The sequence below is a fragment of the Dermacentor andersoni genome, chromosome 1, assembly GCF_023375885.2.
Source record: "Dermacentor andersoni chromosome 1, qqDerAnde1_hic_scaffold, whole genome shotgun sequence".
NCBI lineage: Eukaryota > Metazoa > Arthropoda > Arachnida > Ixodida > Ixodidae > Dermacentor > Dermacentor andersoni.
In genome coordinates this window covers 185,864,304-185,889,300 of record NC_092814.1, presented here as the reverse complement: position 1 = coordinate 185,889,300, position 24,997 = coordinate 185,864,304, and the positions used below count along the sequence as shown (strand labels likewise).

At 50.6% G+C, this 24,997-nt stretch overlaps 1 protein-coding gene across 3 annotated transcripts in view; it reads right to left on the bottom strand.

Moving 5' to 3' along the window:
- The window catches only part of Ddr (discoidin domain-containing receptor 2), a 723,836-nt gene that overhangs the window by 157,975 nt on the left and 540,864 nt on the right, over nt 1–24,997 (bottom strand). The window contains exon 1 of one of the 3 annotated variants that reach the window (XM_050195290.3): nt 23,024–23,329. The exons of the other annotated variants lie outside the window; for them this stretch is intronic. The gene's annotated coding sequence lies outside the window, so the exon portion shown is untranslated. Of the gene's footprint in view, nt 1–23,023; nt 23,330–24,997 lie in introns of those variants that run through there. 3 annotated transcript variants of the gene reach the window in all.

The window sequence follows — 24,997 nt, the reverse complement described above, 5'->3', positions numbered from 1 at the left end:
ATGACTCGAAGCGTTATATATATATATATATATATATATATATATATATAATATATATATATATATATATATATATATATTCTATATATATTCTATATTCTATATTATATATATATATATATATATATATATATATATATATATATATATATATATATATATATATATATATATATATATATATATATATATATATATATATATATATATATATAAGGGACCGGAGCAAACGCTAACGGCCTATAATTGTACGCTTCTTTCTACTTAACGATTCCCGCGCAGATCCGTACCTTCTAAACTAGCGCTCGAGATGAGATGTTTGGGGCTACACGTGGTTCCCGTTTATCGGGGAGAGACGTTTCGGCAGTGCGCAGGGCCGGTCAGCGGCGTCAGCACTGTATAATCTCCGCCGCGAAAGCCAAAAGTGGCCGCTGTGGCAAACTAAGAGCGCCTGCATTCGAGCCGGCCTCCTTCGAACTCCATTTGCGTGCACGATGCGGCGGCGTTGGCCAAGCCACTAACATTAGCGCCTATGAGTCGACGCCACTTAACATAACGGTCGCTTCACGTGCGCGAGCCGTCTGCGGTGGTCTGCGGCAAGGCAAATACGCCGAAACGGGCCTACGAAACTGTAATTAATCTGGCGCCCTAGGTTTTTCAGTTACATTTTCTTACGGACTGATTTTGTTACCTTACACCGGTGTTCCGTTTTTTTTTTTTTTTTTGTCAGTCCTTATTTTTTTTTTTTTCGTTAATGTAGGTGGTCCATGCTGACCGCTCCATGCAGCGGCTTACTTCACCACGCGTGGCGCGACGCGTTTGCGCAACTGTGAACTTTGAAAATAACGCCAGAATATTGCGCTCAGCCAAAACAACCACGTCCACAAAATTGGGAGAAGGAATTGGCGTTCGTGTCAGCGTTCCGTGGAATAAATATATAGAGAGCGCCGTATGCGCCCAGCTGCTTGACACGTGTCGAGGTTACATTCAAAATGGACGCCTTGGACGCGTACGCGTACAAGCAAAAAGCTCATTCCCGAGTTCAATTCAATTCCAATTTATTCTTTCCTTCTACATCGTATGTTACACCTCTGGCGTCCCGCGATTCCCACGAGTATGCGCTTGCTTGCAGGAACTCGTGGCCTTCACTAGCTGGCAAGTGCCTACAATAATAAACGCGCATGACCGGGTTGGGCAAGCTCTACCCACAAGACATGCCGCCCACAAGACTATGGTGTGATGAAACGTAGCCCTCCGGATTCTCATAATTTTGCACCAGCAGGTATCGTATATAAACGGGCGTTACATATACAACGATACGGCGGTTTACATTGTTTGTTGTTGCTGTGGTTGCTTCTCGCACAACGAACGTAGCGTACGGCGTTGGCAGTAAATTCGCCACGCATACGAGGTAACCGGGAAAGCATCACAAACTGGTTCCTTATTCTATGGCATCACGGCCTCCTTGGATGATACCGCCCAGGCCGCTGGGACGCGTCTTTGCAGGTTCCGTCGCGCTGATACACGCGACATATGGGCGCCCGTTCTTTTCCTTCTTTTTTTTTATTGTGCGGAAACAGAGAGAGAGCTATGCAGCGGCGCACTTTACGATCAGCGCTTTAGGCGGCGCCATGCGTTTCCACGAAGGCGCCTGGCGCGCGTACACATACACCCAGAAAGTGTGCGCGCGCAAGAACATTATGCCTCGGCGCGGAACGAACGCGTCCTTATCGTGTACCGACCGGTCGCCGGTTCCGCGGGCCTTTCTGTCGACCGTTCGCCCGCCCGCCTTCGGCGCGTGTGTGCGCAAGGGTCGCGCTATCCGCGATCCGAGGGCGGCGACGTGCGGGACAAAGGACAGGTGTGAACCCCATATCCGACGCAGCCCCTTAGCGTTTTCGTTTTGTTCGCGTTTCCCTTCGGTGGTGTTTCGGCGCTTATTTTAGGTGCGCCCCGTTCTGCGTTGCGAGTTATTTTATTCATTTCTGTCCTATCTGTCCGTGCGACATCAAAAAGTAACGGCCCCGCCAAGCACAGTCGGCGCGCGAGCGGGCTGGTAAAAAAAAAAAAAGAGAGAGAGAAAGACAAGAACCACCCGCTCATTTCTTTATGAAGCGACTGGGCTGGCCCTGGTTCCGCTGCTGCTGCTGCAGCGGGCGCCGCAGCATCGGGCGCTGCCCCGCTCGGACCAGCACACAATGGGTGCAAACACTGGCGCGGAAAGCGATCGCGCGCGTCGTTTCCTGTGCTCGCAGGTCGCGCTGCAGTGGGGCGGCCCGCCTCTGGAGGCGAACGCCGGGGCACCTGGAGGGGGCTTCGCCCTCGAGCGACGCGATATGGCGCGACCCGCCGGGTTGCGCGCAGTCCCGGCGCGTTGCATGAAAATAATCGGGCGCGCACATAGCGTCGCTGCAGCGCGGTCGTACACACCGCCCGTAACGTTTCGCGTCCGAAAGCTTACTCCGTGGGCTCGCGACGTCCTGCCGGGAGATTTCGCAATCTTGTTACTACGGGGCCGTGTCATAATAAAGCTGCCGCTTTTTTGTTGTCCTTGCAGCGTACGGCACATATCCGCATGGGGAATGGGGAGGAAGGGGCCAGGAATTATACTGTTGAGACTAATGAAGCGGCAGAGCAAAATTTGATTTGATCTTTCTCTCTATAGGAGGGGCGCATATATACGAAAACGGATTTCTTCATTTTCTCTCGCCCTCTATTTTCTCTCTTTTTGTTTTTCTTGCAAAGGATGCATTCAAGTTTACGGTGGCAGCCGACCTCGGCTATATATCCGTGCGGGTGTGCGTGTAATTTTCGTTGTTTTTTTTTTTTTCAATAATTTGCGCAAACAATAATTTGTTGAACTTTGAGGTTTAACGTTAGATTGTGTTCAGCCTCGTTATGTTTGACCACCTTTGATTGCTCTTCCAGCTTCAATCGTTCTCAAGTATAGCGAAATCGCAATTAGCCGTACTATGTGTGCACTCATTCCAGGTGGTGTTAGCTCATTCAATACCGCCCCCTTTATCACCCCGTCACACACCCATCTCAGCAACTTGATTTCAGCTACTCGCAACTCATGCGTGGCTGACTTCCGTACAGTATGCATTTCGGTCCCGTACACATCTCCTCCACAAACCCCACATTTGTTATTACAATGTGGTCATTTGGCATAATAAGGGATCCGAGGGAGTATGCCGTCTTCATCTCACTGCCTGTATTCTGTCTGCTAATTATTTTACCACGTTACTGTTTTTTTTCCATCCAGCAGTGTGTTGAAGTATTTTAACTACGCCGTTATCGTGGCTACTGAGTCCATGATATGATGTGTTTGCGTACATGTGACTATAGAATTCTAGAACACTATAATGTGACTTCCCGTGTTGGGGCGCCGTCTTGCGACTGCTGATTCTCAAGCCAGTTTCGTCTATGTAAATCGTCCTGTACTTTATGTGGGAAAAGAACATGCGGTACAAACATGCGCGCGGTGGCGTAGGACATCATCAATTTTATGTTGTGCATCCATTAACTCCCACTCATAGTGGTGCCCCTTGTCGCTCGGAGTGGAGATACAGGCTGCAGAATGCCGAGGTTATGTTAATGTACACAGGCGTACATTGCCGCGTAGATACCATACATTGTGCTTCCTTCGAAACGACGTCGCCCTGGGATACAGGTGAGCCGTCTATCAGGCTATAGCTGTGTATAGCGTGAGGTTTCGCAAGGACTGCATTAGGGCAGCTAGTGGTGGTAATATCGGCAGTAGGTTTAACGTGCCCGTTTTGGCCCTGCGCTCACTATGCCCGATAGCAGATATGCTGCCACCGGTGTGGAAAAAAAAAAAAAGAAAGTGAGGTTCCGGCAAATAAAGTATGTAGCTCTACATCTCCGTCAGCGCATAGTGTTGGGAATACAGTATAAATTGCCTGCCGTCACGCCACCCATATCTTTGCCAGTCCAGCGACTGTGCTTGACGCTGCTACAATCGATGAACCTCAAAAAGAGGCTCCAAGTGCGACGCTGACGGCGAGTTACGATATCCTCTGCCATGCATGACGCGATGTACTGAAGCGTGTCGGTGAGGACAGCGCAGGTGTATCGTGCACAGTTGAATCTCTGTCTTACCCCTACCTGGTGAATGGCCCTCACGTTACGTTTCGTTTCCTGCGGCCATTCTACGGCAATAGACGTTAAGCACGCTGCTCTCATAGAAAGCATTTTATTGAGGCCGAGAAAGGACACCACGTGACATTTCAGTGGCTTCCAAGTCACTGCGGCGCCATAGGTAACGAGCACACCGATGACGCTGCTCGGTCGGCTCTTCAAGGCGGCAAAGAGGAGTCGATACGGTTATCAATGACAGATGCCGCTACAAAACTTCGAATGCTCACCCGGGATATCCCGTTCTCCGTGTGGAACACACGAAGTTTTCAAAGAAACCGGCTGCACCACCTAGACTCTTCTCACCGCCTTGGCACCCCATCTGAACTCTGTCGACGCGAAGATACCCTGCTTTGTCGAATATGGCGAGGAAATTCTTCAACACCTCTGTGACTGTCCTCGCTAGAATTTACAGAGACGATCGCTCGCAATCGCGATATATAGCGCCCTTGCTCTAAATACCTTTAACAGAGGAAACCATTTTAGAATGCCGACACCACAAGCCACCGTAGCGGAGGGCGACAACGGCTCTGTTGCAGTTTTTTAAAGACAACATACTTGCACAAGCGGCTGCAGCCTTAACTGATGTTTACTGTGCTACAAATACTACTGTGTGGTGCGGTGATTGTATGCGGCGACAGTGACCGACTGTGATTGTGTATCTCTGCTCGCTTTCTTTCTCTATCTCTACTTTCCTGACACATTACCTACCCTATCTCCCCAGCGTAGGGTAGCAAACCGGATCACTTGCTTTGGTTAACCTCCACACCTTCTCCCTTTCTTCTCTCCCTTTCCTCTCTCTCCCTATTGAGGATGGGAGTGATGGAACAGACAATCCATGCTGCTTCTTGTACTGAGTGCCCCGTAAGTTTCAACAAAGATTTAAAAAGAAAGCGAATACAAACAGCATGTTGTCACTTAATGTGTATAATATTGTTAACGCACACGCAGAAGCAGGGGACATGCGACTGCGGCTGCGACGGCAAATATTCTGGCCGCCGCCGCAGAAACCATAAGGACAGTGCAACGCAATATAAAGAAACATCTGATGAGTAGTTGCGATTTTATGCGAACTTTCATGGCTGTGAGAGCCTCGCAATGTAATTCCCTGTACAGCGCGGAAAAGACAGCGCAAGGGCAGACACACAGCCATGTGCGTCGTCCTCTCGGCCTTTGTTCTTTCCTTTCCGCGTTGCACAGTGAATTATGGCATATCAACAAGCCCAAGTATCTACTATCTCTCAAAGTGAGCTGAGGGACGTGCGAACGCGCATTTAGTCACAGGCACACCGTTCATCACTAGTGGCAGTCGGTGACCGGCTTCATCGCTGACGGCTGCACGACACGAACTCGTCATTAGGCTCGAGCCGCGCGAGATACGCGTGAGGCAAGAAAGGAAGCAGAACGTGAGAAAGCTTTCGCCCCGATGGAGGAAACAACGGCCTCTCTTCCTGCGTTTCACTTCCGTCTCGAGGAAGCCTCGCTCGGCGCTCGTCAAGCCCGCGACGAGGGTCGCATCCCACCCAGTTCCGAAACGCGAGCCCCGAGAATCGGTATCCACGCCCCCGCAGCTTCTCGTCTGACAGTCGTCCTATAAGCCGGGTGCCGCGCATCTGCTCTCGGAAACAAACGGTGCAGAAGGCAAAAGAAGCCAGGGCGACGGTCACTCGGCGACAGGCTGCAGGCCGGGAGGTGCGCAGACCTGGGGCGCGTATTCGGTCGCCAGAGGCTTATGGCGGGGTTCCTCGTGCCCTAGGGTGCGAGAGACCGAGGGCAGTGTCACAGAAGTACCGGGGACGAGTGACAGCCACCATTACGACGACAGCGGGTTCCGACGACGCTGCATTCCTAGGGAGGGGCTGCAGGCGGAGAAAGAAAAAAAAAAAATGTCGCTGCAACGCGGGTGCCTGCCGCTTCCGTTGCTCTTCGCGGTGCAGCTAGATCACCCCCTCCTGAAGCACCCGTGTCCGCCCCGGAGCCCTGGACTTGTTCAGTGACGCGACTGGCCAGGGGCGCCATCCTGATGTCTGTATTTCTCGTGCAAGTCCAAGAGTCACCTCGAGAAGGTGAGACAAAAAACTACAGTCTGGCTGCAGCTCGGTTCCACTTGTTCAATTTGCCTGCAGTGGTATGAGGCCCAGCGAAGCTAATGTACACATATATCTCAGCTGAAACTAATACATAACGATATCTACTGTCAGATTCCTAATTTCCTTACCTTTCTTCTGATCAATTTTAATTACGAATGTAGATGCGTTGAATGCAATAAAATATAGCGTCTGGGAATGAAGTGCGCGTGGGGTTCTACGAAAGCGCCAAGTTGGAGATGTTCAAGTTCACCAGTTGAATCAAATAATGGTTTCAGTAATTCATTACGACGCCGTTGGCGGCACGTATTTCTCGTCAGACGCAGTCGTGTGCGCCCCATTGGACCTTGAGTTCCCGCGCTTTTGTGCCGTAATGAATTCTGCTTGGCTAACTTCAATTTCGCGGGGGAAAAAAAAGGAAAAAAAATAATACGCACATGTAATCTATACAGGTTGTTCCATATAGTAGAACATTCTCATTCAATTCCCAAGTCACAGTGATAAGAACCATGACGAGCGTACACACGCCGTTCTTGATAGTGGAAGTTTTACGTGCTCTACGGAAAGGAATGCCCTGAATCTACTGATAACGACGTGTTACAAAACTTAGAACGCTAGTCTCCCCCCCCCCCCCTCCCCCCCTCTGTGCCTCTTTTCTACTTCTGTCCCTGTTTCCGCGAGACTTCAAAAATAAATGGGCAGATCAGAACAGCAAACGAACAAACCTTGTAAAAGTTGTCCTTGAAAATGAAGCGTTATTTTTTGTCGGCAGTGTTCCACAGGTCGTTGCACCCCGTGGTTGCTAAGCATCCGCACAACTAAGTTTGTTCGCAGCTCCGCTAATGTCAAGGGACACCGTATGTCCCTCTCTAAAACAGATGTTCTCGAGAGCCGTTGTAGACACCAATTTAAGGCGTGTATGCGTTTTTAAGGACCAAAAGCGACATAGCCATTAGGCTTTCAGTGTAATGAACACGACCCGCAGCGAGTTCACCAAAAGCGCGCGTTGTGCCAGCAGGCAAGCTGCGAGACATGCAAGAAGGCGACTGTCTACGCATCTGAGAACGGCGAAACGCGCGTAGAGTCATTTTCTTGTGAGTAGCAGGAGCTGAAGCTGCAGAGCGGGTTGTAATGTATCCAAATACCACTGCCTATAATAACACGGAAATTTTTTTCTTGCAATCAAGGAAATGGTCCATTATTTAAGAAAGGTATAGTCTCAGTCTTTGTTCCGCGTGGACTGCTGCGCATTTTCTCTGCCAGAAATGCGTTCATAAAGAATTCATGATCACGGTTCACCTTGCACGTCTCCCCTTGCGACCGAAACGCCTAAAAAAAAAAACGTCTTCTTTCGCTGACATACATGCTGCGGCACGAGAACGTGAAACGCGATCAAAATAAGGCAGGCTGTTATGAAAATGGGCGCCGGAAAGCTACCGTGCGTACTTAATATCGCAGAATTGTTTTCAGAAAACACGGGGGAAGGATACATTACACATCATCGCTGATCTCAAAAACAAGTCACCAGGCAGCAATGCATGCACCCTGGGAAGGCTCCATGCGTTGCTCCATATTACGTTTCATTCATTCTCAAGGTTTGAACCATTCAAACCTCCTAAAGGTTTGAATAACGTTGATAGTATGCTGCGCTATTATTAGCTTTTCCTCAGTGCTGGCGGCCAACGGGAGCTCTATCCTTAAATTGCGGCTCGGCAGTTCACTTATACAGTTTTGCGTACGTCTCCTTTTTTAAACAGAAGAGAGTTGAGTAGAAATTGGAGGACGAGCGCACCGTGAGATCAATACGGCGGACACGATGCAATCTCGTCGGAAATAGTAAGCGTTTAGAAAGTAAAGCAAGCACCATTGATTGCACGCATATCTGAAGCCTTATATGCGTATACAAAGTGCTTCCCTATATGCTGCCGAGCCGTAGGTGGCGTTGGCTAGACGCATCTCTCCCTCCCTCCTTCTTCTCTCTCTCTCTCTCTTTGTGTGTGTGTGTGTGAAAGAGAGAGAGAGAGAGATTAAACGCGTTTTCGCGGTCAAAGAAGAGGGGACCCAGAGGTTAGGTTTAATGCACCGCGTGAGAATGTTTTCGGCTTCAGATGGATACTGGCGATGAAGAAACGCCTTGTGCATTCGGGCAGAGGCGACCAATTGTCAGTGCAAGCGTGTACAAAGCTCCGAGCCTCCGAATACTAGCCCTTCGCCACCCCCATCTTCTCGGATTCCCCTCTCCGGGTTTCTCCTCCCACGAGGCACGAAAGCGGCGCTCCCAACACGTGGAGATTGTCGATGGACGAATCGGCGCGAAGTGCGGCGCGCGCCTGCAATTATTGGCGGCGGCGACTCTTTTTCCTCGGCTTGACTTCTTTACGAGACAAATTACGGCTTCGCCTATCGAGGAAGGAAACGGGCGAAATTCCGAGGCGCGCGTCCCGGTTTTCGCACTGCAGCGCGGCGCCTGATTTATGGCGGCTCCTCGTCCCCGACACACGCCGCAAGCCGACGACGACGACAACGCAGCCGATAGCCCGTGGCAACGAAACACTCCGCCGCCCGGGCACACGGCATTGGGCTGCGAGAAAGCCCCAACGCGCGGGATGGCGGTGCTGCGACGGCGGCGGCGAAGGGCGGCGCGGTCTCGAGAGCTGGCAGCCAGTGGACGAGTCTCGATCATGTATGTGCATGAATGTGGGGGTGTGGGAGAGTTCCGAGTGCCTGCGTGCGCGTACTTCACGCGAGAAACGGAGTGAAAAAAAAAATAGAAAAAAAATGAAGTGGGAAAGTAACATGAAAACAAAGGAAAATAATAACGGGGAACCTTTCCCGTGGCTCGAGGTGGTAGAAAGCTCTAAAACAAAGAAAGCAAAACGAAACGGCGCCTGTCGGAGGCCGGCCGCCAGCGCTGTGCAGCCGCGCACTGCCAGAATAAACGAGCCGGAGACGATAGAAAAACTAATGAAGCGGCATGTCCCGCAGACAAAGTATGCATAAAGGAGGGAAGAAAGAAAGAAAGAAGGAAAACAGCGAGAGAAGCGAGGAATATCAAACTGAAAGGAACAAATCCTCCTTGCAGATTTTCGGCGTCTTCAACTTTTCACTCCCACTTTTTTTTTCCCCCAATGTTTTTACGAACGTAATATGGAGAGGAATAATTAATTGCGCACTAAGTTTTCTTGCCTCGTTCTAGACTGCAGCTCATGATGCACCGAGTGCAGCAGTGCTTGTATTTTGCTCTTCACTTTTTCTCTTTTGCGACTGTGTTTGTTTGGATGTCAGTGAGCCGGTCTGGTCGCTTGCAAGACCTTAAGTCTATGCCTTCCCGTGTCTGCCGGTTTTGATTCTATACGTTCCGAAAAGGAATAGCGCTGGCTAATAAAATTAAAACGAGCCAGCGCACTCGAGCTAAAGAGCAGCTTAATTAAGGAGGAATTAAGGGCGCGTGGTCCAGTATCGTGGTTTATACTTCATTACAGAAATGATCAATACATAAAACGAAAACGTGGCACAGTCCGTGCGTTCAAACAGTGGTTTAACGTATACTGGCACATTTGTGTGAACGGTGGCGAAGGTGAATTTGCTTGCCTTCGAACGCACCTGCTTCGAAAGTTTTCCTCATTTATGCTTCGCTTCCACCGAAGGTATTCACACGGCGAGAGTCAGTCTTGCTTCGGAGAGTTCAGACAGGCACCCTCCTTACTCCTTACTTGTTGAACCATTTCCACGGGGGTGGCACACCACCACCCGTAAGTGGGTTCTGTTCCATGTGCACATGTCGTGCTGATCTCAACCACCTTTGTTGGGAGTGCCCCCTCTACATCCCACCAAGGCTTCGCGCCACAATACAGCGGGGACCCTGGCCTTCTGCTCTCCGGACTTGGGCTTGCCCGGATACCACGTCTCCGGACCATGCCATCGAGCTCTGGCGAGCACTGCTGCTGTTTCTCCAGGACCCTGCGGCACCACCCGTCGGCGATCGGCTCCGCGACAGCCACAAGCGTCATGCAGCCCCCACTTAGCTGCCTCCGGGACGTTCGTTAATAAAACGGAGGCAGCCTTACCCTTCCCCTTTTGCAATAACACCCCTCCCCTTTCCACCGCAGCGTCTTCGGCGCATTTTAATGTGGAATAAACGTGGTTTCATTCATTCATTCATTTATGCGACCAGAGTTCGGAAGAGTGCGCGAAAGGCTGGACTTGAGGACAGAAAGGCCCAGTTGTGTGCTCTAGTTTAAGATCCAACATTCTAAAATTAGGCATATATATATATATATATATATATATATATATATATATATATATATATACCTCACCTCAATGGCTACCGCTTTCACAGGGCTGTGGAGCTTACCAGCAACAGCAGTAAGGGTCGCGTTGGAGCTTTTGAACGCCACCAGACGATGTTAGTGGCTTTTTCATTAACGGCACCGTAAATTTGTATACGCGCATCCGCTTTAATGACCACCATCTATCGCAGTGGAAAGCAGATGGCAAGAGCGTGCACTTATATCGACTCATACGCCGTAAAAGGGCCCTGCAGTAGTTTTTCGTGGGCAAACTATCTTCCTTGCTTTTAGTTACCGGTCTGAGAATGTAGTGCCGCAGGTTCACACACTCCACGACAGAAGAAAGACCATCAATTGATTGGATCGATAGAGCTTTCATGTTCCAAAGCAATACAGACGCTATATGAGAGACGGCGCAATGCAGAGCTCCGGGGGTGGCTAGCACGAACATTTAATAACGAACATAATAACCAATCTAAGAACGCGTTCTTAAATGTTACTATTCGTTATTAAATGTTCGTGCAAGCCGCCCCCGCATTATAACCTTGACTAAGTCTCGCTGTTCTTCCACGCGCACCCGCAGGGCGCGTGGGCTGCATTTCGATGCGCGAGCGTTTTTGTTGCAGTCCGCGTCACATCGAGATGCAAGCCGCCGCGGCTGGGCATCCACACTCCGCCCCGTGGTGCCCAACAGTTCACCATTAGCCCCCTGCGCCACTGCAGTGGAACGTGGCCAAACGGGTGACAAGGAAGAAATCGTGACGCCAGCCCACTTTACGTGGTCACAAAATGCACAAACTGTTCCTCGTTTTCACTCTTCCTTGGGCATGATCGAAGTATCAGCAGTGTTCCGATACCTCGGCATCTGTTCACAAAAGCCTCTTACGCCAGAACGCTCAACATTTTTATCAGTGAAGGCGGCTGGCCAATGTCAAACAGCCTTACGAACGAGGGGCTTTGTGATGTCGGCCCCATGGTGCCGATACAAACACATACATTTAAGGCTATGCATTCTGTCGTCCCAGTGGAGTGCAATTTATCTCGATAAGCTTACTGAGCATGTTTTCTCATAAAGAGGCGAATTTTGTTGCGGCTGCGTCGAGCATATATATTTGACTACAGTTCTCGGCCCCTGTTCGCAAAACGCTCTTATGATATAGAATTGTTCGTAAGGGAAAATTCCAGCCAATCCCGATGCTGGGTATATTATTAATGAAGGCAGCCGGCCTGTGTGAGAGAACATACACGAACAAAAAGCTTTGTGAATTCGGTCCCTGAAGTGTATAGATGCTAAATAGTACTTAATTTGGCGGTGAACGAATGCTTCACACGGGCCATTGCATAGGCGGGCACCAGCGCAAGCCCTCATGCCGTTGGTTTGAATCCGCCGGCTTAGAAATGATACATAAACTTAATTTTGGCTTCTCGATTGCTACCCTGCAACGTAATATTGTATTGTAATATTGTACCGATTACTCATTTCTACGCCAAACCTTTCGGTTCTTGAACGTGCCGTGCTTTCCCTGGAGTTGCTATCTTTTCCCAATGCTATGTTAAGGTACCTTCGAAAGTTATATCATCGCTTTCTACACTGCGCCACGTGCATAGCACGGAAGCTGTTGGCAACACTATTAAAGAAAGAAAAAGAAATCGCCCCTAGATCGCATGCGCGTTGCGACCGTGCCCGGCCCCAGCACCCTCTCTGCGCGTTCATTCCAAAGAGCACGTTGTGCCTCTTCCATTCGGTGCCTTTCAAATAGCCCGGCTTTTATCTTCTTTGCCTTCTTTATTCTGCGCAACACAGCGGACTTGTGTTGATGTGTCAGGCGTATATGGGGGGAGTGCAAGGTCAAAGGCGCCGTAGGAAAACAGCGAGCGGCGCATCCCCAATTCCCCAACCAGCCAGGCAATAACGACAAAGCGATAACAAAACAAAACAAAAACATAGAGGGGGAGGAGTGGGGGCGGTGTTGCAGGGGGTGACGACACCATGATGCAGGGCGCTAAAAGGCTTCTCCGCTTTTACAACACGAGAGAAAATGCGCAGGGCTGTTGTCAAGGGCCGTACACACAAGCGGGCGCGCTGGTGTACCCATGGCGACTGGGCAAACTGGCGTCGTCCCGCGCTCGCGGCGTTTATGGCACCGCGCCGCGGCCAGCCCGCGGCGCGTGGGCCGCCGCACGCCCCCGGGGACCGTAGCGCTCCGAGCGTGTCGGGAGACGATGGACGAGGCGGCCACTCTCCCGCGCGAACGCCCCCAGAGCGAGATGGAAAACGAGCACCGGCGTGATGCACAACTGTCAGCGGGAGGGCAGGCTTCCGAAGGGGCGACGAAGAGCAGCGGAGACGCGCATGACTCCGCGGTGGGCACAACGTATACGCACGGGCGTGTGTGGCCGCGCTGCGCTCGTGCGCAAACGGGTTGGGCGGACGTCCGTGCGAGCGGGTAAAATCGCGGGTGAGCAAGCGCGCCTGACTGCAGTATATGTATACTATAAGGTGTACCGCACAAGCATGACGCGTTGTTTGCTCGAATCGCCCGGTCTGCGCTGCGGTTGGCGCTGTCTGAGCGGCGCCCGGTTTGGCACGGGGCGCAACCCGGGCATTGCATCCGTGCCGGATGCGATGCCACGCGGCCTCGGCTCTCGACTGCGGGCGCACCCCGCCGTCTGGGCTTTGCCGGACGCTCCTACGAGTAGCGTCGGCACATTAGACGCGACAGTGTCGCGGAGTTCAGTGGTCGTGGCCACGGAATCGCATATATAGTTATGATGATGATAATCAACGGCAAGAAATCAAACCGACACGAGCGAACAATCCAGATAGGAACGTGCATCGCTTACATCGTTATAAAAAGTTGGCATTACTAAGAAGAACGGCGCCAGAATAATTACGAAATCGTAAATTGAGACTTGCGACAGATGGGGGCGCGTTCGCATGTCGCGTCTCATGTCTTGCAAGGGCCTATTAACACTAGGGAACATGTCTCAGGAGAATTGATCAACATGCTTCCTATCGTGTTGATCGAGATGTTGGCCAATGTGTGCGTTGGTGCGACAGCTTTCAGGAACGAAACGGGGCCGCAAAGCGTTCACATACAGTACGTAGCCGCATTTTGGTGCCCAGATTTTCTTTTTTACGCGTACACACTGCAGCATGCGCTGTGAATCTCTACACCGTCTTCTTTTCTTTTTAAGTTAAGTGTTAAGTTTACTTGCGAAATGCTCGAACTCGGTGCGTGCCTCAAAATTGCCGCTACATTTTTTTTTTCTCCTGGAAGTAGTTAGGTTTACTATAGGGAGCTTTCGGCGTGGTTTAGTCACGCCACGTTGTTCCGTGCCTGCTCATTATCCTCTTCTGCCACCAGCAAAGAGCACTTATACATCTCCCGCATATCCATGGCCACGCGTCCCACTGGCGCGCGCAACGAGACTTAGGAACGCATAAAGTTCCGACATAGTCATAATTATTAGTACATTTTGTCGCCCGAAATTGGTGGTGCAGTTAATGCAAGACAAAGGAAGCTTTGCGAGTATAAAGTATATATTATTATTAGTATAAAGTATATAGTATATATATATATATATATACATATAGTATATATTCATGCTTTGCGAGTGTAAAGGGCCTTGCAGCAAAGCAAAAAGCGGCTTTCATTTCGACTCTAAGCGCCCGCCATGTTTTCAACATTTATTTCACTGTAACGAATTAATTGTAGCCCAACTGAAAGGCCATGAGCGAAATGTTTCCAAAGGATTGTTGGTACATACTCGGGTGTTACTGGGCCTTCGACAGCACTTTTCTCGTGCGGTTCCAGACAGTGCTAGCCAACTTGCTGCCTAGTGCGAATGTAGCTAGCTATAGGTATAACCAAAAACTAAGTGATTTGCGGAGTCAATACGTCGCCTGTTTAGCATGCGCTCTGCTTCAGGAACGGTGCAGAAAAAAAAAAGTGTTTGAACCGGTTTCATACCTTATTTAGGATGCGCTCTTTTACTCTGAATTTTTCTGTTTCTTCCCAAGCGCTGAAAACGCATGTTATCAAAAATCTAACTGGCCCAGTTCCCGCCATAAGTTCGTTGCAGGATCCCTTTTTCGGCGCACCGACGATGCTTTTCATGATGATATAAGGCCTCGTCGGTGCGCCAATAAAAGAACTGCGGGCAAATGAATTTGCCTGCTTGGTGGTGGGCAAGAGCACGCTATATCGCAATGACTGTGCACTGTGCAACACGCAAGCGAATCAGGAGTCAAGCTAACAAAGCTAGCGGCTAATGAGCACTCGTGTGCAATCGTTAGGCAACATTCTTAACATTGCCTGACTTGGGGGGTTCAATCATGTCGCACTCCATAATAAGAAGCCTTTGTTCCGTCAAGCAAACTTTTCTTGCGCGGCCATGAAATGTAGTTTTTACAACATTAATGAGATGATTTCGCTGCCACTTTAGTTTCAAAACATGAAAGAACGCTTACTACATTGCCAAATAAATGACCTCAGCCTGCTCAGCTAACACGGACGACGATATAACAAGTCAGAATGAACGCCCACATTTGTAAGGGTCTTTGTCTGAAAAGTTTAGAAGCAGCTTTGAACAAACGCAGGAGGTGCAACACGATTAAATTGCGAGAAATAAAACGTAAGCCGCCTCTTTTGCCGATCCCAGCCACGGCTTCAGTTTGCACACACACACACACACACAAAAAAGATAATAATGAGCAAATATATAAAGAAACGTCAAAAGGCGGAGAATGTTTGCAGCGTGGCTGCTTGAAACAATGTCTGCCGCCAAAGTGTCCGGAAAAGGGGGAAGTGGGCAGGGGGCGTCGGGAAGCTGTGACGAATAAAGAACACGGGCAACAAACTTGCAAAGCGGGCAATCACTGCGAGATGCAACGAGCCAAATCCCTCGAAATCCCCGCCCGTCGCGATGGCTTAAGCTCCGAAACAATAAGGTTTCGCTTCCTGCAGCATTATTACTTTTTTTTCCGCCAAGGTAATCAGCGTCCGCGTGAAAAAGGCTTGGATTTCGCAAACGACGGATGCGACGGCGCTCGTGGCTCGCACATGACGAATCCCAGCGAAGCGGGAAACGCGCACGCAAATTTATACCAAGGACGGGCGCGCAGAGTTTAGTTTCTGTACTCATCGTGGTGTGCGTGGTAAGTGGCGGCTGTGGAGATGCGCATTGCCGACTTCCATCACCGCAGGGCGTTTTTGTCTAGACGAGCCTATTCCAGTCTCTATCGAGTTTTGCGCTGACGCTTGCTTTGCGGAGAATGGCTTATACGAGTACCTTCGAATTGGCAGCAGGCGTACGGCACGTTATAATTGTTCTCTGGCGCGCGGTATCTGTCCACAGTATGCACAGATCGCAGTAGCGCAGCAAATTTGTGGGCACACACACACACAAACAAACAAACACACGCACGCACACGCGCACACGCACACGATGGACTGCGCAAATGTTCGGGCGGGCGAAGGCAGGCCTCGCATTTCATTTCAATGTTTCAAACAATCGACTCTGAATTTCGAATTTCCCATGCCGCTATTATGGACAACAGCGTGCTGCCTTTCGTCATTCTGATGAGGTCGGGCCGGGGAGCTTGCTGCCTCTTCCCCTCGCGCTGTATTTATGTGTTTATCATCTGCACTTGTCGTCGGGTATGACACGTTTCAAGCGGCGTTAGTCACGAAAGGTGAGTGACATGATCGCTGCAGCGAGTTAGCAAGACGTCTCCATTTCTCAAGTGTTAGCGAAAGAAGAATTAATTTCGAGTGCCGGTCATCGGGGGCACAGAAAAACAGCCAGAAGACAGGCAACGAAGCCATTCGATAACAGAAATGAGCCAAGAAAGAGAGACAGAAAGAGAAATGGGAGAGAAAAGACGTGGAGGTTGACCAAAACCAAAAAGAAAATAAAAGAGCCTTCCTCTCCTCATCCGCAAGAGAGAGAGAAAGGGGGGGGATGGAAGCTTGAAGAGCGATAGGCGCGCGGAGCGGGCACAAGTCCCGCGCGATGAACTGCGATGTTGAAACGCGAGAAAATAGATGTTTTCCGAGCAGTGCGCAGGCGGGTGAGGCGTGTAAAACAAACAGGCGCGGCGATGACTCGCGTTCCCCACGTTTCTCTCGGCGCTCCAGCGCGCGTGTAACGGGGCTACAGCCGCACCAGCGTCATCTTCGGTCCCGCGTCTGACGACGACCTGCTGAAATACGCGTCCTGTCTGTGGAGCGCCTGCCTGCGCGCGCGTCTGGGAGGTCATTTCGCTCGCCACGGCGAGTATTTTATTTTGCTTCCTCCGTCGGTGGTTCCGCTCAATCTGTGGTCGGCTGCCATCGGGCGAATCCCAGCTCCGCGGCTGCCGACAAGGAAACGAGGCGCGGTTGTCGTGGCGCGAGCGGTGATTACCGCCGATCGCCCGTCGTTAGCGGCCATCACGCGCGGCGCTCCGCTTGGTGCTTGGTTTTTATTCGCTCTATCTGCAGTTTTATTTTTTTTTGCTGCTTACAATATTTCTCTCCTCCTTCACGAACGTTGGCAGAACGGGGAGCACGTACTTGGCGAGACGTGATATGATTATTGCTAACGCAAGTTTGTCATTCAAACGGCCACGTGTGCACTGAACACGCTGCGGCGCGTCAAAACGGTGATCAGTTGAACTAAATGCACCACGCCTTCTAGAAGGAAGTTGCGCCATTGCCCGACCTGCTGCCGTCTCGAGACCGATGTAATGCAAAAATTGGCGCAGCGGCAAAGCGTGACGGATGAGCTGATTACGTTCATGCGCAGTGCGCTGCGTGAGGGGAATAATTACTCGTTATATTGGGTTCTTACTACTGTATCCTCTAGAGCAATGAGCTCAAGGGTCCATGATGCATTACGGTCTGGTATACGTCCACTTAGACGCTGCAGGCTTGTTGAAAAGACTGTTGGGATAGAAAAACTAAGAATAATAGTTTGTATGAAAAGAGAGAGAAAAAAAGAAAAAAAGAAACGTGAGAGAGAAGTAGGGATTGAATTCTTTGACGTTTAGCTCGAAAAAAGAAACGAATAACAAGAACGCTGACGGGTACACAAAATATATGGAACGGGGCATCTTCACCGCCCTGTAACGACCGAAAACGTCCTCGTTTACCAGCGCGAAAAGAGAGCGAAGAGAGCAAGTTGAAGATAAACAGAGAAGCAAAATCTCGAGGCCGAGATTTGCCAGCAGGAGGGTAACGGTCGCTGACGGGCGAGCACGGCCCACGCGCCCCGCGTGATCAACGGGAGCGCGGGAAGAGGCGACGGCGGCGCTCTCGCACGCTGCGCGCGAGACCCCCAGGTGCAGAAGCTGACGACCTGGAAACCGATTCCATATCTCAGCGGCAGCGCCCCGCCTTCTCCTCCCTGCGGCTGCCACCGATGACACGCCCGGCGCCGCGCGGTTCTTTAAGCCGGCCAGGTTCATTTCAGCTGGCCCCTGCGTGTGTGCTGCCGAGGGGGCGCGTTTTCACCACCGACCACCGCCCGGCCCCCTCTTCCGCGCTCGTCTCTTCCCCTCCGCCTGTGACGGCCCCGAGGCAGGCTGCCCCCGAGTGCGCCTGATGTCATTCCTACCCGGCGCGAGCACCATGTGGTTTCCCATGCTCCGCAACCCCACCCTACAGCAGCGGCGTCGGCGGCAAATACACGAGCGTCAGGTTTGCGCACCTACGCGCCGGGCCCTAAACGACGCCCTCCGCACCGCCCTGGGATGGTAGCCCCGCCAGGGCGGGCCAGCCTGTCTGTACGACGAGGCGCGCAAGGCGACGTCACCGTCGCCGGTGCTCGGACAACTGGGCGCGCTCGTGTCGGCGCTCACCGGCCTGCGCCGATGCGAGTTAACATGCGAGCAAGAAGCACGCAAGGTCTTTACGGCACATGCATTAATCAATGCATGGTCAGCAAAAATGGCACGAAGCAACTCGCAGAGCCCACGTCATTACGCAACTCTCCAACGGGACATACATCGGCTCCTATAAAGAGCTATGTCTACAGAGACATCATGTGGCCATGATGCGACTGGCTGCCCTCAGTTTTGATCGCGTTTTATTTTTAACCCAATGTATAAGCAACCGTTACCCATACATACCTCTCTCAAGAAAAAAAAAAATATCAACAGCACTTGGTGTGATATGCCCGAGAAATTAAAACGCTGACTCATCCACACCGAATGATTCGCTCTTCTAATCGACGTTGAAGTTCGCACTAGAAAAAGGGAGTAGGAGTGTTTTGTAAGACGCAGGAATTCCCGCTAAGTGCGGTATGCTCCTCATTCATCACCCTTTCATTTTGTTTCCTCTGAATTTGTGCTTGTTGTGTGCATTGAAGCTGAAACCTAGCCAACGCGAATTCGATCACTTTGGTTGTGCCCTATATATAGCCTTCAGAGTGGGCAAGTTCTACTTTTCTTACAGCAAGGGGCTTTTATGCATGCATTATTCATGACGCAAGCGTCAATATAGATAAGACGCATGTCGCAATCGTTATATATGAATGATTGTTCTCTGATGTCATCGGGGTGCGACCCTAATACGGACCGCGTCCCTCTCGCTCGTCTATGACCCGCTGCGTATGCGTGCGCACAATTATGCTTTAATTATTCGTGATGACGACAACGAGTCAACGCGTACGGAAGGCATGCATGCCTATATGGAAAATGAAAGCCATGGCTGCCGCTGGAATTCGCATTTAAAAAAAAATGATGCCGCAGTTTCCTAACTGCACGAATACTTTGACCTAGCCTCATAGCAGGCAGATGCACATCGTAACTCAAGTTTTCATATAAGCTGACCTACATGGCGAGATGTCAGGTGAATTTACTTAAATTACATAGATACGTCAGAAGTCGTTTACTTTTCTTCTTTTTTTTTTGTCTTAACATTTCCTTGGAACACTCTATGGTCGCCTTGTATGTCAGCCTGTTGAGGCTTTTCTGTGGAATTGCTCGCGAGTTGGTTAAAGGACAGACAGACCAACACCAGCGTGAAAGCGCGTCACTCACTATTTATTTGTTATTACTTATTAGTCTTCAATGTATTAGGGTGCTTACAGCGGCACGGGTAGATTGAAAGTATAGTTTCGGGCCGTTTGGCGAGGCGCGCCGGATAATCATCGGGTTCCATTAGATGTGAGCAGACAGTTGCATGAACGTCGGGCGTGTAGTGCGAAGTTTGGTTGAATACACCTAGATGAACGCATACAAAAATGGTTAAACCCATAGTTCGTTCAAATCGGCGCTAATCATGCCCGTCGTTCAAGACCATGATCAACTAGCCCAATTTCACTTCTTTCGATGAAGCTGCTTATCGCTGCGACAACTTACAGGTGGTGGTGTTGCAGGCGGGGTAGCCTGGCATGCTTAGCCAGCAATTATTCCGCCCGGGCATCTCATACGCTTTTAGCAAGGGTGTGTCACCAAACGTTGACCAACTACGTGTCTCGAAGAAACTCAATCAACAGTCGTAGAACTCTCTGCCTAATTACTGCGGGCCTTTCAGAAAACACTACATCTTCATAGCTCCTGTAAGGCCTTTCTTTTGTAAGCTGTGAAGCAACGCCTTTATTTCCGCGTCAAATTGTCTTGAGAGCGGCAAAAAGGTTTAGCGTTGCTCTTGGATTCATTCGTTTGGGGCCTCTACTTTGTCATTTACTCAGGATGTTTGCTCAGAAGTCGAATGTCTGAAGTCCTGATTCCGAGCAACGTTAAGTATATATGTGGCTAGAAATAATTGACCATCAGTGGTGTATTCAGTAAACGAAAGACATTGGCTATATATAGACGGTGTGGGGCCACCAGTGATTGTGTCGATGCCTAGCTTTTGTAAAAGGCAGACGTGGCTACCACGAAAATTACCGCACGTCCTACAGATAAAATGTAAGCTAGGCAGATGGTACACGAATGAGAGCAGAATGCTTGAAGAAAGCCGCGGAGGTTTGTTTAACCACTCGCTTGGCGTGGCGTAAACGGTATAGCCGGATGGCAGGAGTGGAAGATGACGGAATAGGACACAGACGCATACCTCGCTCACAGAGTATACAAGAGCAACGCTCAAACTGGGGGCCGTTTATGTAAGATGAGTGTGGGCCGCACTTCTCCGGGGCAAAGGGCGATTCCTCCATGGTTGAGAGAGTCAGATGGAAAGGATAGGGGCTGGGCGAGGTGTTGTGTATGCGTGCATGGCACGTCTGTGCACGTGCGTGTCGATGTTTGCGTGTCTTGAAGCCGGCAGCATCTTCGATGGAGTAGTTTGCTGAGGCGCTTCCTGGGTCGCGCGACAGAGAGCACCCGACTTCTTTGCTACGGGCCGCGCACTCTTAGCCGAGAGAGAGGCAGCCGAGGCGAACCACCATGACCCCCGAGACCTCAGCGCAAGGCCTGAGGAGTGAAGGGGGCTCTGGACGCATGCAGAGCATAACACGCACGCTCGGTTCCTCTCATCTCTGGTTGCTGACAAACGACAAAATTCTCCGCGCTGGAAAGAAATATTGCCGCCCGTCGAAGGGGCAAAGCGCGCTGCTCGCGGGGCCCGATCCAGTGTGGGCCGTGTCGCTTGCCGATAAGATTTCCGCGGCGTTGCTGCCCGACAGGACGGCAAGACAAAGAGTCGAGTGTACTTTCTCATCGCGCGCCGCGGCTCGTGTAAACTGTGCAGCTGCAGCGCTATTCAAGAGCTCCGGCGACACGTTTCTGCGGGCTGTGCTGCCACTTGGCGTTCAAGTGTGCTACACGCGCCGAGGCCCGTGTTTATCGCGTACATGTCGCGCTTCCGCAATGGCTCACGCTTCGCAGTCGAAATCACTGAAATAACTTGCGTCTAGAGTTGTGCGAGCACGACTAACCACTAAAATGGCATATTCACGTGAGCCGGTTTCACGTAAGCTGAGAAACTGAACCCAGGGAATGACTTCTTCTTTTTTTTTTTTGATAAATACATGACAACATATATAGTGTACGTCACATAATATCTCGCTTGGCACAGAACGACCGAAGCAAAAAGCTTCTAGATAATAGTATATTAGCATGCCAAGATGTATTTTAGTAGCGAAGATAAAACCGAGATCTATACTTTCCCCGAAGCTACATCCGCAGTAAATAATCATCGGCTGCGCTATATGCTTCTTTTGATGCGTCTAGAAACCCCGAAGACCGTATCGCTGTTCCTATAGTCCGGCGGCACTGTGCGTGATTCTGTCGTTATTTCGCAGTAATGGGTCTCTTCGACTGTTCCCCGAATACGTCTACCACTTGGTCTCAAATTGCCGGCGAAGGAACGTTGTGTCAGAAGTCAGAGTGTGCGTACACGTGTGTGCTCGAGTGCTTTCTTTTTCTCCCCTCTTGGGGCAACACGCAAGCGCCGTCAGTGCAGGTGAAAGGAATTCCGCCAGGAAAATTGCGCTAATGACGCAATTAACGCCTCGCGCAGTGCAAATATCGCCGACATCGCGCGTTTGCCGTGCACGCGGAGCTGGCAGCGCAACGGTAACGATTGCCATCTTGTTTAGTAATCAGGTGAGGAACGCCCGGGGTGGTCTTATTATTGCTTCCTGCAGCCATTATTCAACGCCCGCTCTGTGCACCGACGGCGGCAGTGGCCCTTTGCCAGTACTGGCAGGCGGTGGCGGTAATCAAAGGGAACCGAGTTCCGACAGCCCCTTTCCCACCACTGCCAGCTCCCCATTTGTGTCTTGGGTCATTCGGAAATGCGTTGCCAGGGATGGGGTTCCTTTCTAGGGCAGCGCATCTTTTTTTATGTTTGATTAAGTAGACCAACACCAACAACGGCAGCATAGTCAACGCTTCACGAGAGATTGACGCTGAATTTAGGATAGAGCGCTCTGCCCGGAGTGACTGCTCTTCAGTGTAAATAAACCTCCTTTCAAAGGCAACGAAACGCCTTCAGTCTAAATTTGCAAACAAAGAACAGCGACAGGGCGACATGCATTCACATGGCTTTCTTTCTTTTCCGCCAGCTTCCTTCATTTGGGAGTAAAGTTTGTTAAGGCGACGACAAGTAAGAAGACCGCGGTAAACTAAGCCTGCACCAAGAAACGCACCCGACAAGTACGCTTGTTGGGTGCGTTCCTGTATGCTGCTAGTTTTACTTAGAATCCGGAGAAGTTACCAGAAAAAATCAATCTCGCTATTTTGTTTTATACTGGTCGATCTCACTGGGAGCTTAACTTTCACCGCCTTTTCTGGGCGGGACTACTCTTCACTGTAGTCCCCTCCAAGCAGGACTTCCGACAAGAAAAACCATCGCGCCATACACCGCACTTAAATGTGCAATCTTTAAAAGAAAAAAGAAAAACAAATGTTTTGAATCGTCTGAAATAACTACTCCCAGACTTATTTCTTTTTCGGGCTTTGGTCACCATTCAGCGACTCGAAGAGCCCGACTCATCTCGCCAACTGTACCGCGTGGATACAAACGAAAACGGTTGTCAACCGCAAAGACTCACCGGCAAGAGCAGCTGCGAGTCCAGTGCGGAGGCGGCAGCCGCACCCGCGACTACACAACTTGGACGGACACAAGCGATGCCGAAGCAGGCAGTGGCACGCCGCCTGGTATCCACACGATGCGAGAGTGAGTACAACAGGCGGCCCTACGAGCGACGGAAAGCGCACACGACGACGCTCCAAACCGGGCGTCCGTCCCAACGCCGAGATGCGCTCACATGCTGCCGCCGCCGCCAAACACGGCCGTCGCGCGGTGAAGCCTTCTCCGCAGGGCACAAGGCGAACAGTGCGAGCTCGGGGTCCCGACTCCCGTCTCGGCCACGCGCGTTCTGCCCGAAAGCCCACCTCGAGCGCCCGCGCGCGCCAGGCGCTCCCCGTGGCCGCTGCGAGGAGGATGGGCATAAGCGCAGAGGAGGAGGTGACGTAGAAGAGAGAGGGGCCCGCACGCTGTGTCTCTTCTCGCCTTTTTCCTGTTTGAATAGGGGAGAGCGTAAACGTTTCGAGGGAGAGGAGAAAAGCGAACGCGGGATGGTACGCCGCCTGTACGCGGCTTCGGCAAACTTCGGGGCCCCCACGAATCGACGGCGGTGGGTGGGCAGCGGTCCACCAATTCATTTCGAGCCGTTGCGCGAGCTGCGCGCGGGCGCGCGAAGATTCGGCGAATAGAACGGTAAGCTGTAGTAAAATAGCGATCTGGGCTAACCAACCACGGTTCAGTGTAGCAAGTTGCGAAATAAGCGTTAGAAGGCAAAGTAGAAAGAAAAAAGGGGACACTTCGCAATCGAAGGACTCGTTGCTTTTATTGCAGATTGTGATAAGTACTCCTATTGCAGTTTTGTTTCACCGCTTCCTTGTCTGCGTCTTGCTGGGTTTTATTTAGTGTGTGTTATACACTGTAATACGAGACAGTGTGTGTTTCTATTTATGCTATGTAACACGAATAAAGGTTTCATTTGCGAGCTTTATTATTTGTCAATGCTTTATTTGTCCCTTGTCTTATTGGCGCGATTTCGATTGTTTACAATATCGACAGTGCGGCAGCTGGTAAGCATTCCCAACTTCAGAAATGCGCGGCAAAGGGCAACGCAAATATGACTTCACGTATAGGAACGAGGGAAAGAGTAGAAGGCAGGGAGGTTAACCAGAATAACGTCCGGTTGGGTAGCCTACACCGGGGGAACGGGAAAGGGGAAACAAAGATAACAGGGAGAGAGAGAAGAATCGAATAGAATCAAAGGTAAACAAGCATTTAGCATATATATCTGCCTAGTTGGGGAAAACTGTATTAAAGAGAAGGAAAAAGCCCAATCAAAATTTTACTTTAAAAGACCGACGTTTCGGAGCCCGACCGGCTCCTCCTTCAGGGATGAGATGGCGTGAGGCGTAGCAGTGGGTCATGCGTTTTTGGCGCTTTGACAGGCGCTCAGACACTCGGTTAGAGTTCTTCCTTTTTGTTTAATGATTTCACGCCTATTGTTTTACGCATTTAACAGCGCAAACGGTCCTACGACCTGTAAGTATACGCCTGTTGCATTCACCCAACGTGAAGCTTAGGGAGAGTGGGTACTAAGGGAGAGTGGGTGCATGTCAGAGCCCCGAACGCACGCCGACAGAGTTAAATTTACACGGAACGATTTTAAGGTACATAGCAAGGGAATGCCACTTGTCACACACACAGCTGTTGCATTTTTTTACCTCTTATTCCGCATCGTGCGCGCAGAAATGATATTCGAAATCGGAAGCACTTGTGAGCGAGAGGGAAGAAATCCATACGTTTTATCCTCGAACGTTACTTATATTGCACAATAATTCGTGTTTTAACGAATCGTATACGTCGGGCTGACAGAGACGCCTCGAATCGGAGCCGGTATATCACCTGTTGGGATGTCGCATTCGCAATACACGCACAACCCTCACGAGGTGTGCGCCTTCGTCTGCGAGCATGCCTATACAGAAACAGAAATCGCGCTAGAAAC